At 41.4% G+C, this 15,866-nt stretch overlaps 2 long non-coding RNA genes across 3 annotated transcripts in view; one reads left to right on the top strand and one right to left on the bottom strand.

The window, feature by feature from the left end:
• LOC114606678 (uncharacterized) overlaps window positions 1-15,866 on the bottom strand; it is a 137,359-nt gene that overhangs the window by 22,468 nt on the left and 99,025 nt on the right. The gene's annotated exons all lie outside the window — the stretch shown is intronic.
• On the top strand, window positions 1,065-5,851 carry LOC144329220 (uncharacterized). The gene is made up of 2 exons (XR_013394688.1): window positions 1,065-3,536; window positions 5,563-5,851. It is a non-coding gene; the product is annotated as an uncharacterized LOC144329220 (long non-coding RNA).

The raw sequence follows: 15,866 nt of genomic DNA, 5'->3' as shown, positions 1-15,866 counted from the left end.
CACATAATCCCATATGTTCTAGAAGATGAGACTAAACAGTGGGTCCACTTTGAGAGAGACACCATCGAAAACACCCCCACAACAGCATAACTATTTTTCCAAAACAAACTAAATAAAATCCCCACAACACTAAACAGCTTCATGCAATCCATGCTTAAAGCATGGAACAGAAAAGCAGGCAAACTGTGCCCAGCCCCACTAACACCCGTGGCTCACCACCCACTATTCCAACACACAGCACAAAACCTCCAGATAAAAACCTGGCAAGGCAAAGGTTTACACCGTCTAAAAGACTTCTACATAAACAACAAACCCATACCGACACAAGAAATACAAGACAAATTTGGGGACACCCAAATACCCTGGCTAACACCTTCTTAAACAATCCAGCAGTACCTCCACGTGTGGTGGGAATGCTCCAAAATCCAACCCTTTTGGACAGCAGTCCTACAAGAGATATGCAAAATAACTAAACAGGTATTGGGAGCCACCCCAGAACTGGCCCTACTGAACATTTTCCAAGATCATAACGAACACTCACATTATAAAGAGCTTATAAACCACCTACTCTCAGCAGCCAGAAATAGCCAGACAATGGAGAGACCTGTCAGAAGTGAACATGGACCACTGGTACCAAATTGTATGGGAAACAGCTTTACCAGAAAAGCTAACCAATGGACTGAAACTGACACAGAGACAAATAGAAGAGGATGCCTTCGCTCCAGTATGGCTCCCCTTTATCACATACACAGCCCAACAAGAACCCACCAATAGTATATGAATCAATATGGCTTACTTGACCCAACAAACCCTCCCCACCCCCTCACAAATACAAACAAACCTCACTACAGCCAACCACAACCAACCAATCACACCTTGGGCTCTCCCAATCCCTCTCACTACCAAGGAAATGTAACAAATGAATAGAAAGAGAACCTATCCAGTTGATGCTAACACAAAATCCAACATGTACACTATAAAAAAGAGAGTAAGTTGCACCCCCCTTCTCCCCTTTATTTTTCTTCGCTGCCCTTAGAGCATCAATACTCTGTTCCATAGTATAGCCTGCTGCTTTATACAAAGTACTGTGAATTTCGAGGTACTAAAGCATTGGCAGAAAATTTATATCTCTGGTCCCTTTCTAAAACAACAAAGAGCTATCATTAGAATACAGCAGCAGCAAGTCTTCCTGAGTTTCCTAAATTGGAAACAAGCTATCTCCACAAATGCAGTGTAGATCAGTGAGATTCTCTGCCCTACAGCATCCTAGCTACTATAAGGCTGCAGGAAAGAAGCAGGCAGTCACACTCTTGAAGTACCCCAAGCCTTGATTTATTACTTGTTATATTTACATCTCACTTTTCTATTTAAAAAATGGGCAAGTCAACAATAAAATCTACAGTAAAAAATAACTAATATACAAAAACAGGTAAGCCACAAGAAAATCAGATAAGAGCAGACAAAATCAGCAGCTGGTTCAAAAACTAGTTTACAAAAGCATATTAAAATGCAGAGCAGCAAAACAAAGCAAGTCAGCCCAGCAGGCCAAATGTTTAAATAAAAAGCCTTTGCCTGTGTGTGAAAGGCTGTCAACAAGAGGGCTAGATGAAGCTTTCTCATAAACTGCTCCAAAGATTAGGTTTGGCCACTGAGAAGCCCTTCCTCAAGCACATTTCAGATGATACAGAAAGAAAGGCCAATGGATGAGAATTGGGCAGATTATTGAAAGCTGAGCCTATGCACATGCAGTCTGGCTGTCAAAAGGCAACCAGGAGAAGGCAATCCATTATTTTTGGAAACTTCAGTTACTCCTTTGGAAAGGTATGGAGACATTTAATCTGTTCTTCGTGTTGTTTCATCCAACTGTTGACTGCCCTACCTTTAAACCCTCTCTGGTATTTTGCTGGAGTCTTTCTGAAAGCGTGAAAGCTTCCTCAGCTAGTCCAGCTCTGAAATCTTCCCTTTATAGCACTTCATTGCTTTTTCAGAAGCCCAGCTCCACCAACTGCTGGACTGTTTCCTCTCCATACGTTGTGTTTGTTTTAGGAGACAGAAGCACTTCTCTATTGTATAGTAAAATCTCCATTGAAAAACTAGTTTTAAGGCACCAGAATCTTGGCAGCTCATCATCATGAGGTTTGATGCTGAAGAGCTTGAAATGGAGTTACTAGAATTTAGGATCTTTGCTTCATTTTGAAGAATGAGTTGATTGATATGCTGAATGATCAAAAAGTGTCTTACTTAGATCAGCCTTCTCCAAACTGGTGCCCTCCACATGCCTCAGACAATGTGGTCAATGGCTGGGACTAATCAGAGTTGCAGTGTAAGACATCTGGAGGGCACCAGGTTGAGGAAGTGAGCTGGATAAGCAAGCACAGCTTGTACTGTGCTTCCATATACCTCAAAATACCAGAGGTGATCTCCAAAATTCATTTATACAGCAATTCTATGAAACCTTGCCAACAATCCTCTTTGGATATATGCACTGGCAAGGAAATGGATTATCCTATAAATTATTATGAACTCTACCTGAGCCCATTATTTCGTTAACAAGGTTTCTATATGTAATTAACTTCCCTGTTAGTGAAGAACCTTGTTACCAGTTGAATAATAAGCTAATGTTTATTAAATATTTAATTGGCCACTAATAGGTTATTTTCTCTGGCCAATTGTATCACAACTGGGTAGGGTCTGTTATTATCACTGGCCCTTCTTGTGACTTCTCTTTTAAATTGTTACTTGGCCCTGAGTCTTAGGAATAGTGAAAACAATAAAAACACTGTTTCTATGGAGACTTCTATACTCCTTGGTATGGAGCTATGCTGGAAGGATGCACTTGAAATTTCATTTTGCTGAGCCACTCAGGCAGAGTTATTACAGTGGCCCAAAGTTTCATGGGATAATCAAGGACTTCATGATGTGGCAGAAGGGTGGTGATCCAACAGGAACACAAAGTGGAAGACCATCCATTTCTGGCAAGGGTACCAGAAATAGCTTTAATAACAGTTTGGAGGATGTAGTGGAGTCAAACTGAATCATCACTTGCCCTATATTGGGAAAGTGACTTGGGGTGAAGGAAGTGACGTGACATAAAGGATGTAAAACAGGTAATGTATCTGACATGACTGGTGGGCAGGGGAGGGAGTTAACAGTCTTCAAGGGCAGGGATAGTAAAGGGGAAGGATAGATTTAGGGAAGGACTAAGCAACCTTATATCAGGTTTTAACAAAAGCAGAAAGCTGTGAACTTCTGGAGACCTTTATTTTAAAGTACTGAAAATGTGACCATATATCTGGAAGGAGTATCTTTCGTCAACCAACAAATCACTACATTTTGAACATACCCAGAAGAGTGTGGACTGATGATTTGCTGGTGTGCATTTTTCACTCTTAAGTACAGGAATGGCAAACCTCCAAACGTTGCTAGATTCCAACACCCATCATCCCAGACCAGTGGACATGCTGGCTGAGGCTGACATAAGGATCAGAGGGAACATCACAGGTGCCTCATCCCTGCTCTAGTTCAACCACCTGCTGGTATGATTCTGGAAAAACACTTGACCATGTTGGTGATTAATTTTTGCATTTCTGTTCAGAGCCCTAAGCTAGTGTAGAGAAGTACTTTGTGCTGAAGTATTTGAGATATTTGTGTTTGAGTGTTTGAGACAATCACCTTGTTTTCATAATATTTAAAACATGAAATCTCAATTAGATGTTTTGAAATCAAAATTGTTGTAACGCTGAAAAGGAAAAGAACCATGCACCTTGGTTCACTACTTACAGCTTGCAATTTTGGAAGCAGATAGACAATTTCTGAGTAATCTGTGACCAAAAACCTCTTTTCAGCTTGTACTTGTTATCTGCATAAGTACTTCTTTAGTCTGCCCGATTAATCTTTTTTAATCAATTTATATAACCAATTAAATATTGCAGCCCTAGTGATTAACTAGAACATATATACATAGTTTAAAATGCATTGGTTGTACGTGGAGCTGAACCATCCTAACTCGGAGCAAATAACTGGATTAGCTAATTGAGCATCAGTTTGTGGATCCTCATCCAGCCTTACCAACCTAAGATGAGATGCATCACAACGCTCTTCTGAGAAACCAGCTGAAACGTACTGATGCTAAAAGCATTATATTAACTTAAATGTGGATTCCATATTACAAGTTTGAGTTAATCATACAATTGTAGAGTTGGAAAGGATCCCAAGGGTAATCTAGTCCAACCCCCTGCAATGCAGGAATCTCAACTAAAGCATCCATGACAGGGGATCCAATCTCTGCTTAAAAACTTCCAAGGAACCAGAGTCCACAACCTCCTGAGGGAGTCCGTTCTACTTTCTAACAGCTCTTACTGCCAGAAAGTTCTTCCTGATGTTTAGTCAGAATCTCCTTCCTTGTAACTTGAAGTCATTGGTTCGAGTTCTACCCTCAAAAGCAGGAGAAAACAAGCTTACTGCATCTTCCATGTGACAGCCCTTGAGATATTTGAAGATCTCCTCTCAGTCTCAGTCTCTTTTCCAGGATAAACACACCCAGCTCTTTCAACCGTTCCTCATAAGGCTTGGTTTCCAGACCTTTGATCATCTTGATTGCCCTCCTCTGCACATGTTCCAGCTTGTTAACATCCTTCCTAAACTGTGGTGCCCAGAATTGGACACAGTTTGGCCCTTGCTCTGGAAAAGTGGAGTAGACAAGCCTTTAGCCTTTCACTCTCAAAACAGTGGTGCCTGCCATAAGATGATATGGTGGCTTCCAGTACAGCTTTCCTGCGTCAGAAATTCATATATATTGCAAAACCCTACTATGGTGTAAGTCCCATCAAGTTCTGCTTTTCGACTGTTGTCTCCTAAAAGCACCCTATTGTCATGCTAGTCCATATACTGCTTGTTTGTTTGTTTTGAGAAAGTTAGTTGGCAGCTTAACTTTGCGTAATTGAAAGTCATTCTGATTTCTGCAGTATGGTATAATTGCCTAAAAAGTGTTATTTGGTGATTATGATTCTGGAGTGAATTGTGTTCTTTGGGTTCTTGCACCGTTCCTCCATCAGGGACTTGGTTTCAGTGGTGTGCAGCTGCTGGAGCTGATTTACAGTGCTGCGGCTGTGGCTGGTCATAAATAAATCCTCTTATATAGTTGTTATGAACACCTGTTAGATCATCTGTCAGCAAAGCGCTGTTCACATTTATCATGGTGCAGTAGTTATTTTACTTCAATCCATTTCCAACTGACTCGGCCTCCATCACTGGATTACTATTACCACACCATAATCGCTCGTTTCCACTCCATGTTACAACTTGCAGATAAAAGATTTCACTACTTGGCCAAATTTCATAAATAAAGGAGCAGTTCAGTGCAGTAAAAGTTTATTTTTGTCATCATTTGTCACCCCATTATTCTATAAATCAAATGGAATAGCACTATTGCTAGCTCAGGCGTTGCTGTCAGCTCTACGTGTGGAAATGGTCCGTTTCTTCTTTTTAGATGAGATGACATGTCTTTCAGACTTAACCGGCTTATGGCTTTGTTTCACCCATTTTATTTTATTGCCCCTTCAGAAAATCCCTTGGAGACGGCAAGAGACTAAAGAAGTAAAGCGGAATTGGAAAACACAGTAAAACATCCTGCTCTCAGTGCGTTATGTACATTTCCCACCCTTGCAATTGCTCATTTACAAACTTGGCCACAAAAATAATGGCTCTGGATATAAAATAGCCCCTAGGCTTTTAACAACAGTGTTTTAGATCACACCTCAAGAAATGGATGGACAAAAAGCAAGCCTATCTTGGATTCTGTTCTAACTCACATGCACACACCTTTAAATAATGTAAGACTGGTAGAAATACGCCCTCCCCCAAAAAAGGAGAAGCTGTGTGTATTATTGTTATTTTTTTAAAAAGCTCAAGTTAACAATTCATGCATCCGATGAAGTAGATTCCAGTCCACAAAACTTTATGCCATAATAGATGTGTTTATCTTGTTCACCTTTAAGGTGCCACAAGACCGTTGTTTTTCAGTGCAAAAGACTGACACGGCTACCACTCTGGAAACAATAATAAAGAACAGAAATTGTGTTGCATGTCTTATCTGAAAATGTCAGCTATATGATGAAAGAACCATCCTATATCTCTTTTGTTTAAATGATATTGTATATTTTACAAAACTTTATTTAACTTGAAATGATGCTACTTTGTGCTGCTCTTAGCCTTTCAAAAAGCCTAGAATTTATAGAAAGATTGTGAACTAGATTCCAGGGTGAATCTTGAAGAAAGTAAACGTCCCTTTAGGGTTTTTTGGTTTTTTTAAAAAGGCAATGGAAGAAAATAATAAAGGAGCAGGCTAATAGAAAAAGGTTTATAGTGATATTATACTTCCAAGTTGGTTCTAATTCAAGTTACATTCTTCATAGTCATTATGTAGCTCATAAATTCAATAAAGTGTTTTACTATTACTATAAAAATGACAGGAGGGGGGTTTTATGTTGTAAGTTTCGTTAGTTGCTCTTCCTGTTTTATGTGGAAGTTCTATGCCCATTATGTCATTAAAGTCTCTGGAGTCTGAAGGGCTCAGGCCTCTCCATTACTTATCAGTGGCATGGGGCAGCATGTGGGGCAAATGTTTACACTTCTGCTATAGGTAGTTGTCACCATCATTTATGAATAAGCCTCTCCCCGTTCTGCGGATAAATATATTGTCTGTGTTAGGTATATAATATGAGCAGGTGTCTCATTTTTTCTCCCATGAAGTGATGATGGCCTTTTGAATTTAGCCAGGACCCCAACTGAGGAATCTTAAGATCAGCTGTCATCTCTGGATGAGTTAAAACCCCACAACGAGTATTACAGTGATGCTGTGTGTCTGCATGAAAGACAGAGTATATATAAATATATTCAGTCTTTTATATCCCTGGAAAGATTATATATACGCATTCACAAAATCCACAAGTTGTCTGGTCCAAAAAACCTTGAAGGCTGCAATAGGTTAAATCCACCTTCATCTCTTGAGTGGCTGCTGCAGGAACTGAAAGTACCAAAACAGAACACTTAGTCCCAAAATGTTTAGTTGTCTGCACATGTACATAAAGTTCGACAGATGTCTACAAGTGAAAACATTACATCTGAATGGATCATTCACCTTAGTCGCACTTAATCCTCTCAACATTTTTCAAGAAATGTTACCTTAGCTCATGAGTTCACAATGGAGTAAGTTGCTTGGATGAACCACAAGCGAAATATACACATGCATGTGCATCTATTGAAGAGCCTGTTCCTGGACAATCTATGTTGTACCAGTAGAACTTAGTGTACATCCATATTGTTTATTCCACCTTCTGATAGTCTGGATTTTATCTCTGTGTTATCTCTGACATACTGTTTAGTTTCTAATTTTTTTTGTTGTTTAATCGTTTAGTCGTGACCAACTCTTCGTGACCCCATGGACTAGAGCACGCCAGGCTCCACTCCCTCCCTCATCTTGGTCAGACTCATGTTTGTAGCTTCGAGAACGCTGTCCAACCATCTCGTCCTCTGTCGTCCCCTTCTTCTTGTGCCCTCCATCTTTCCCAACATCAGGGTCTTTTCCAGGGAGTCTTCTCTTCTCATGAGGTGGCCAAAGTATTGGAGCCTCAGCTTCACGATCTGTCCTTCCAGTGAGCACTCAGGGCTGATTTCCTTAAGAATGGATACGTTTGATCTTCTTGCAGTCCATGGTGTCTCCTCAAGAGTCTTCTCCAGCACCATAATTCAAAAGCATCAATTCTTCGGCGATCAGCCTTCTTGATGGTCCAGCTCTCACTTCCATACATCACTACTGGGAAAACCATGGCTTTAACAATACGGACCTTTGTTGGCAAGGTGATGTCTCTGCTTTTTAAGATGCTGTCTAGGTTTGCCATCGCCTTTCTCCCAAGGAGCAGGTGTCTTTTAATTTCGTGACTGCTGTCACCATCTAAAATAAGTTTCTAAAATAAGATTTATTAAAAGTCCAGGTGTTGCCAAATCCTGACACTGTGGCAGTGATTGGGAACTGAAGTTAGTTATAGACACCCAACGGTGAAGGAAGGAAAGGACATTCTGCACATGCTCAAAGGTAGTCCACTTTAACTGTAATTTCAGATGTACCACAGCTGAGCCCTACTACTGACAATATGTTCCAATATCAAAATATTAATTAATGCTGACTTAAATTAAACTCTGCCCCTGAATATTAGGGTAAGTAGTGTTGTAAAGCAATAAACTGGGAATACCCAGAAAGGTGCGTTTTCCTTTCTTACCTTCCTGAAGATAAGAGTCAGAAATTGGAATACCTCCCCAATTGATTGTATTGATTGCTGAAGCTATTGAGTTTAGAAATGTGACCAAAGGTAATCAACTTCAGTAATTTGCACTGTGGCACAATCTGTCACATGTAAACAGAAAAGTAGCCCTCTCAGTACCATGAAGTCACAAATAAGTCTAGTAGTGTCAGTATTGAGAATTTTTTGAGCTGTGGAGGGTAGATTAGAGGAAGGAATTATTGTGGTTTCTTACTACTTTGGTTGCATTCATTGCTTGCGGTGTACGGGATGAAGCAAGGTAATATATATGCCCTTAAGCCTGGGCTTTCCCCAGATGTTTGCATTGTGCACAAATAACCCAAGTGGAAATACACCAGTGCTAATTCTCTGGCCAGAATGTATCAGGGCCTTAATCTAAAGCTTCCCATCCATCCAGCTGTCTGGCATTTGCTATTATAGGGCACCCAGAGAGAAATGAGGCTGTGGCTTTATAGCTGCACCCTGGGTGACAACTTGATTTTCTGCTTTCACCATCAGCAGCAGCCGCCCAACATGATGGGGCTGTTAATTTGTGCATTTCATGGTGTCTGACAGGGGGGCCAGAAGAGGAGGGTTACGGGAGAAGGGAATGGAGCATGTCCCAGGCTCGGAAGCACCTGTCTGCATTGATGGCACAGAGCACTTCTTATTAGCGTGCAGGTCTCTAAATGCAGCCCTGGGATGACAGCCTGGCATTCCCAGCACCCACACAGTGTGACAGGCGCCAGCAGCCGGTCCCATTGTTTGCCCTTGATGAGCATGTCATTAATGGAAATGGAAGAAAGTGAGGGCCACATCAGTATTCAAATAGCCTCCATTCTCTCTGCCATTCATCTTGCCTGGCTGGGATGGGCTGCTGCAGATTTCCTTCAGTGGCTCCACTTGCACATTTTTACAGATTTATCCCTTGCATGGGAGGGGAGAAACCCTGTGTGTGCTGTTCGGTCTGGTTGTCCCAGGCACCCCTCCACAGGCACCCTCAAACACTGAGAACAGATTTTCTGTACCTAAAAACAAAGTGGGAGCATGATCTCTTGCTCTCCTCCACTGTTGTGAATTATTATTGTTTAATTAGAGAATACTACTTGGTGGGCTATTCATTTGTCTAGGGGTGGCTGGTTTCTCTCCCTTGCCCTAGCCAAGATCCACAAGAACTTCAGGATTGCTTTCTGCAGCTGCATCTCCTTCCCCAGCAGCTCCCTCCCCAAAGCCTGCACCAACGCTGTCCTTCCAACATTGATGGGTACAATAGGAATCAAGATGGACTTAGTTAGCTGCTGTTGTGCTCAGCTCAGCTCAGTTTTGCAGACTATGCCCCACTGTGTTGATCAGGCTTGTTTTTAGTAACATATCCTTGAATACAGAAACTGCAGTTGCCCAGAGATCATGTGGAATATCTGGTTCTGAGGGTTTTAAGAGATATGAGGTAGGAGTTTTCTGCTTACACAGACTTGTGCACCTTGAAATGTCAGTGTGCATACATGTGAGAATGTTTGGTTCGAATAGTTATTTACAAATGTTTAAATTAGATGCTACTGTGACATGAACCTGCCCCCAAACCCAACCTTTGATCTCTTTGAACACACACACACACACACACACACACACACACACACACCCCTATATCTTTATATCTATATATCTATATATCAGTACAGTGGTACCTTGGGTTAAGAACTTAATTCGTTCCGGAGGTCCGTTCTCAACCTGAAACTGTTCTTAACCTGAAGCACTACTTTAGCTAATAGGGCTTCCTACTGCTGCCGCACCGCCGGAGCTTGATTTCTGTTCTCATCCTGAAGCAAAGTTCTTAACCCGAGATACTATTTCTGAGTTAGTGGAGTCTGTAACCTGAAGCACCTGTAACCTGAGGTACCACTGTAGTTGGGGGGCTCAAGTGGGGAGAGTGTTGCTGCACCAAGGAACTATTTTTGGGCTTCCCATAGGCAGCTGGTTAGCCACTGCAAGAACAGGTTACTGGGCTATATGGGCCACCAGGGATCTACTTATGTTGTTAGTGGTTTTACTATTATTGTTAGCCACCCTAAAGGTACTGTGAGCAGGGGCAGATGAGTGGGATATAATTTTAAAATAAAATAAAATAACAAAGTATTAAAATAATGTTACATTATGTCGTCCTTTCAGTTTGGAAAAAATATATGCGTATTCAAGACGAGAGCTTGAGAGAGTGGGGCTTCCCTTGAAAACTGTCTGCAAGTTTGCAGCTAGTGCAGAATGTGAATGCTGGAGTGCTGCACTATGTATCAAACTAGAGACAAAAATGCTAATTCTCCAGGATCTGCACTGGCTGTCTATATGCTACTATGCCCTATTCAAAAGCCTAATGCTGACATAGGAAATCTCTCAACTGCGGGAGCCTCAAATACTTAAAGGAGAACCTCTCCTTTTATCTGTCTGCCCAGACTTTGCAATCTGCAGGGGACACCCTTCTTGCCACCCTGCCAATGGGTATGACCAGTCAGGCACGGACTCAATATGGGATCTGCAGTGCTGCCACAAAGAAGGCCCTCTCTTTGAAGGTATGTCAATCAGTCTCATTACTGAGTCTTTCTTGTCAACTCAAGATGCACCTATTCACAAGGCCTTTTTGGGTGATATGGATATTGGTGGCTGGGTCATCTGTATATTCATATTATTAGTTTAATGGTTAATGGTGCCCTCTATATATTGTTGGACTACAGCTCCCATCACCCCTGATGACAAGCCATGCTGGCTGAGGCAAATGGGAGTTGGAGTGGCTACCACTGTACGTTGGCTATCCCTGTATTAAAGGTTCTCAACTTTTCTTAACCTGATCCAGATTCTGCCCAGTACTCCAGAGCTCTGATTCTTGTTGTCTGCTGTGTGTGACTAGTCTAGTATTGGAAAGAATAAAAAGTAAAAAGAAAGAGGCAGAACTGTTGTGCTTATTTATGCAGCAAGCCTCACTGCCCTTATACAGTACTTCTAAAAGGAGGGGAAGGAGGAGTTCTATTCACCCAGCTCTCCCATTCATTCATTCATATTGTTTAAGGCTTACTGTGCACAATCTTTCATTTCTCCATTAATTAATGGTGAAAATAGATATAGCCAGAAAAATGGCCAACGTAAGCAGTGCATTAATTTATTTTTAATAAATAGGGAATGCCTCATCAGGGGGAAATGCAAAAGCTTGAAGTATCTCTTCATGCTCTAGTTTCTATTCTTAATCTGCCCTACATGGTCGCTCGCTATTCTCCCTTTCTCTTTAAGGCTCCCACAATCAATTTATTATGACATTTAACAAAATATTGTAGATAAGGGCGGGGAGGAGGGAGTACTTTGGAGAAGGTATTCAGGTTGAACAGCCAGAAAGGAAAGGAAGGAGAAACAGTCAGGACAAACACCAGTCTAATTGATCTTGTTTATAACATAAAATTGGCTGGAGCCAAAGAGCAGGAAAAGGCACTCACCTCTCTATTCTAAGCATTTGTGGCCTACGCTAAATGGAAAGAGGTAAAATCAGCTCTTCTGAAGGCCCAGAGCATTACCGGAACATAAAAATAATTAGTCGCAGAGAAACAAAACTGCGTGAATTGTGTGAATTGTGAAGTGTTTTGCTGGGATTCCAGGAATGGCTGTTCTAATGAGGCCCCACACTTCACATTACGCCCCTGATTTCTAAAAGCAGGTCTTCCCCTATTAAACCCAAACAAAACAAACAAACCGCTTTTAATGTGGTATTTCATTTACATTCAGTGCTTTGTTCTCAAGCACCTAGGTTCCAATAAGTGCATGTAATGTTAGTAAACTGCAACAATTCAGACCCCCCCCCCACAGCCCACATAAAGACACCAAAGAGGATAAAGAGAGGAATTGCAAGTTACAAAGCAATTGTCCCAGTGGTTTTGAACCTAAACTAAATAAGCAGGATGTAGGAGATAATTTGCATTTGCAAGGTAGAATCAGTGAACAAGAACGGCTAAGTAGCCTTACTCCCTGTTTTCCTACACACATTTCCCCCCAACATTAATGGTACCTTTGCCAACAGGGTTTGTTTGAGGAGCATGCATTCAAATTTGGGTTTCTTTCCTATGGCAGCATCTGCCCTTCTCCCATTATGCAGCCTGCACCATTAGAAGTTATTCTAATTAACAATACACTGCTTCCATTATCCTTGAAATGATTTCCCGTAATTTTAAAAATGAGTTTGTGACAACATTACGTCAAATGTCGGGTGGATTCAACTTTTCTGTTCAAGAATCTGCTTTCAGCTTGATTTCAGACTTTAAAGAACACAAGGGCCCTGCTGGATCAGACCCAAAGCCCTTCACCATGGACTCCAGATACAGGAGACATTTCAAGCTCAAAAACAAAGAATATGATGCATCACCAGCAACAAGCTGCCCCTTTCCTGATTGCAAATCAGCTGTGTTATATTTAGGCTCTGTGAATTAGCTGTGTACTGTTGGATTCTACTTCTCAAATGATCAATGAGGGTAGTTGTAATCCAGTAAAACCCAGAGGGCCACAGGTTAGCTACCCCTGCTTTAAGGATACCCCCCCACACACCCCTTCCTTCTTTGCCCTTGGAGTAAGAGAAACCCTGGTGCACGACTGCATGAAGAGCTCTACCAGAGATCTGTATAAAACCTTATTAATAAACTCGTCAAGTTACCAACTTCTGAATTCCATAGTCAAGCTTCAACAGACAACATACTTCTTTTTCTAAAAAGACTGACATTTCAGTTGCAGTGCTGAGCTTCTGCAGCTGAAAGAGCCTGCAGGGCAAGTGGCGCGTGCTTGTGTGAGAGAGTATGAGACCTGCCAAGTACAAAATATATTTCTATTAATGGAAATGTTTCTGCAATAGAGAGGTTATTATGGAAAAAAACTATAACCCTGTCAGTATCATGTATAAACATGTTTTCAATAATCAATGTATTGGTTCCAGTTCAGATTGAAATTACTGACACTGACGCCTACCTAGTGATGTGAGATGAGAATATTCTCTACAAACTGTAAATTCTGTGTCGTCTACACAGCTGCTTTAAATGTACACACCTCATTAATCGAGAATATTCTCCAAAAGATTATTCTCGAGAATTTAACATCACTACTTTGACTAAATGAAGATGTACTCCCAAGTTCTATTCTGAGGGGGATATTTCAACAGCAGAAAGGATAATATGCTGCTTTTGAGAATCTCCTCAGTTTCAAAAGTGGTTTGCCAAACAGTATGAAGACAGTGGGAGAAAGAACTCAAGCCCCAAAAGCTCTGGACAGCCAGAGCTACTTAAATGGCACTTTGTGTCGTATCCCTTTTTGTAGGTGGAACATACCCTGAGCAAGTCTTGATGCCACAGGAAAACAATTATTGAAGTACTCAGGAGTAGATCTAAATTGATATCAATCAGATTATTTTTCTCAACACAATATCTCTCCCCCCGTTTTTTTCTTTCTGCAGTGAGAGAATGAAAGACATGCAACTGTTTCCATGACAGAAATCACACTTTCATTCCTATTTGCCAGGACCATGAATGGAATGAAGATTCTATTACTTGAAAGCAATGAAAATATGTATTATTTTCCTGCATCCATCATTTATGCCACAGAACAGATCCAGAGCAGAAACTCCTGTTTAAATCTCTATCTCTTCTGTCAAAACAGGCACATTTTGAATACAGGTATGCCTTTAATGTCATTGTGCACCACATAAAGTTGCATTTTCATTGACTTGAGGGAGTGCTAAGATTAATAGCTGCCAAAATCAGGATGCCATTATGTTATTTTGTATTCTAATGGGAAAGGAAAGCAGTATTTGCTTTCTGTTCTAGAGCCGGAGTATAAAATGTGCAGGAAATAATCTAGTGCATTACTGTACTCTGAAATAAATTGAAGCCCTTACCAATTAAAAACAATAATCTTGATTTTACTTTTAGTGCTCTGCTATTACCAACCCTAAGATAATACCAGTGGTGTGAGACTTCAGAAGGTATCAAGTCATTGTGAAATGTAGCCTATTTTTTAAATCTATCAGATATAAACAACAACACTTAGCAACTGTATAACAATTCAAAGCATTTCACATACAATAGCTTGTAATTATTACACGAGCCTTGTAAGCTAAATGCATGGTATTACCCCCATTTTGCAGATGAGAGCAGAAGTTAAGAAGATTGCCTAAGGCTACCAAGTGAATTCATGGTAGAGAAGAGATTCAAACTGGGAGCTTTCTGCTTTCCTGATCAGTCTTTTAGCCGCTATGAAGATTCATATTTAAGGAACACCAAAACTTACCATATTTTAAAAATGCATGTGGGGAATAAAATGAAAAGTTCACCAGAGCAGCCTCTCAGGATATAAAACATTTTAACATTTAAAAGGCTTTAAAGTGGTGCTGTGGGATTTCCTTGCTCTCTCAAATGATATCAGTAACAGCATCCAGAAAGGGACTCATGGCATGCACTATTGGAACAAGTGCACTTAATTGTGAGGAAGAAATTTCACATCACCAACAGTAAAAATAAAAGGCCATTTTGACTGTGGGCATTCTGCTCTTTATGATGGGCAAACTGCCAATATAACAACTAATTTCCTGGTAAGGAACTATGGTCAGAGCAGCAGGCAGCATGGGACAGAAATTCCTGGGGGGGGGGGGCGGCCCTAAAAATTGTGCACCCGGGGTTCCAGCAACCCTCTCCTCCGCTTCACCCCTGCATACAGATGTTCTCCAAGCCCCACCCCCCGACTCATAATCTTTCACTCTATTCAGTTCATTAAAATACACATAATGCCTGTTGCTAAGCCAGCTGAGCCAAATGCTGCGCCGGCTGGGGCCCTCGAGTGGTGGGCCATGGTGGAAACAGTGGGGCTCTTGGGCCTACTGTCCGGGGCAAGGTGGATGTAGACACTGGTTAACCCAACCAGACACTTTGATGAGGTGCTCCACATCACCCTCCATAACCAGGAGGTCCATTCCCACTCAACAAAGTCCAAGACAAGCCTGCCCCTCCAGACACTAGTGAAGGAAGGGGGTGCAGTGGGTGTGGCCTGCCCCGGGTGTCATCTTTGAGAGGAGTGACTGCTGCCCCACCCCCCCGGGATGCTCGCCGCAGGCAGTGCCCCCCTGAGGTGCCGGAGCAGCGAGCTCCGCCTCTGCCTCCAGAGCAGCGATCCTGCTGATGTGTGCTTGAATTTCTCACTCTTCTTCTTCTTGGAGGCAATATAGGTGATATATAGATGTATTTGCTTTGTGGCAAGGAAATAAAGCAGTTCTGGTATGTTTCCGGGACTGTCATCTCTTGATTATTGAGCTGGCATTTAGGAATGCAACAGGCCATGTTTCCCAGTCCCCATATGCATCAAGCGTCTTCCATGTAAAAGACTGAGTCTTTCCCTCCTTTCCAGAATAACCTATAATTTACATCCCACTAGAGCTGAAAATTGGTGGCCCAACAACATCCACCCAACAACATCCACCCACAAAGACATTTTTAATACATATAGATTATTATAGTTATATCCTGTCTTTCTATGATTACAAACCAAACAGTGGAAACCTGTTCT

Source organism: Podarcis muralis, chromosome 11 (assembly GCF_964188315.1).
Source record: "Podarcis muralis chromosome 11, rPodMur119.hap1.1, whole genome shotgun sequence".
Taxonomy (NCBI): domain Eukaryota; kingdom Metazoa; phylum Chordata; class Lepidosauria; order Squamata; family Lacertidae; genus Podarcis; species Podarcis muralis.
This window is presented reverse-complemented; position numbering and strand designations above follow the sequence as displayed.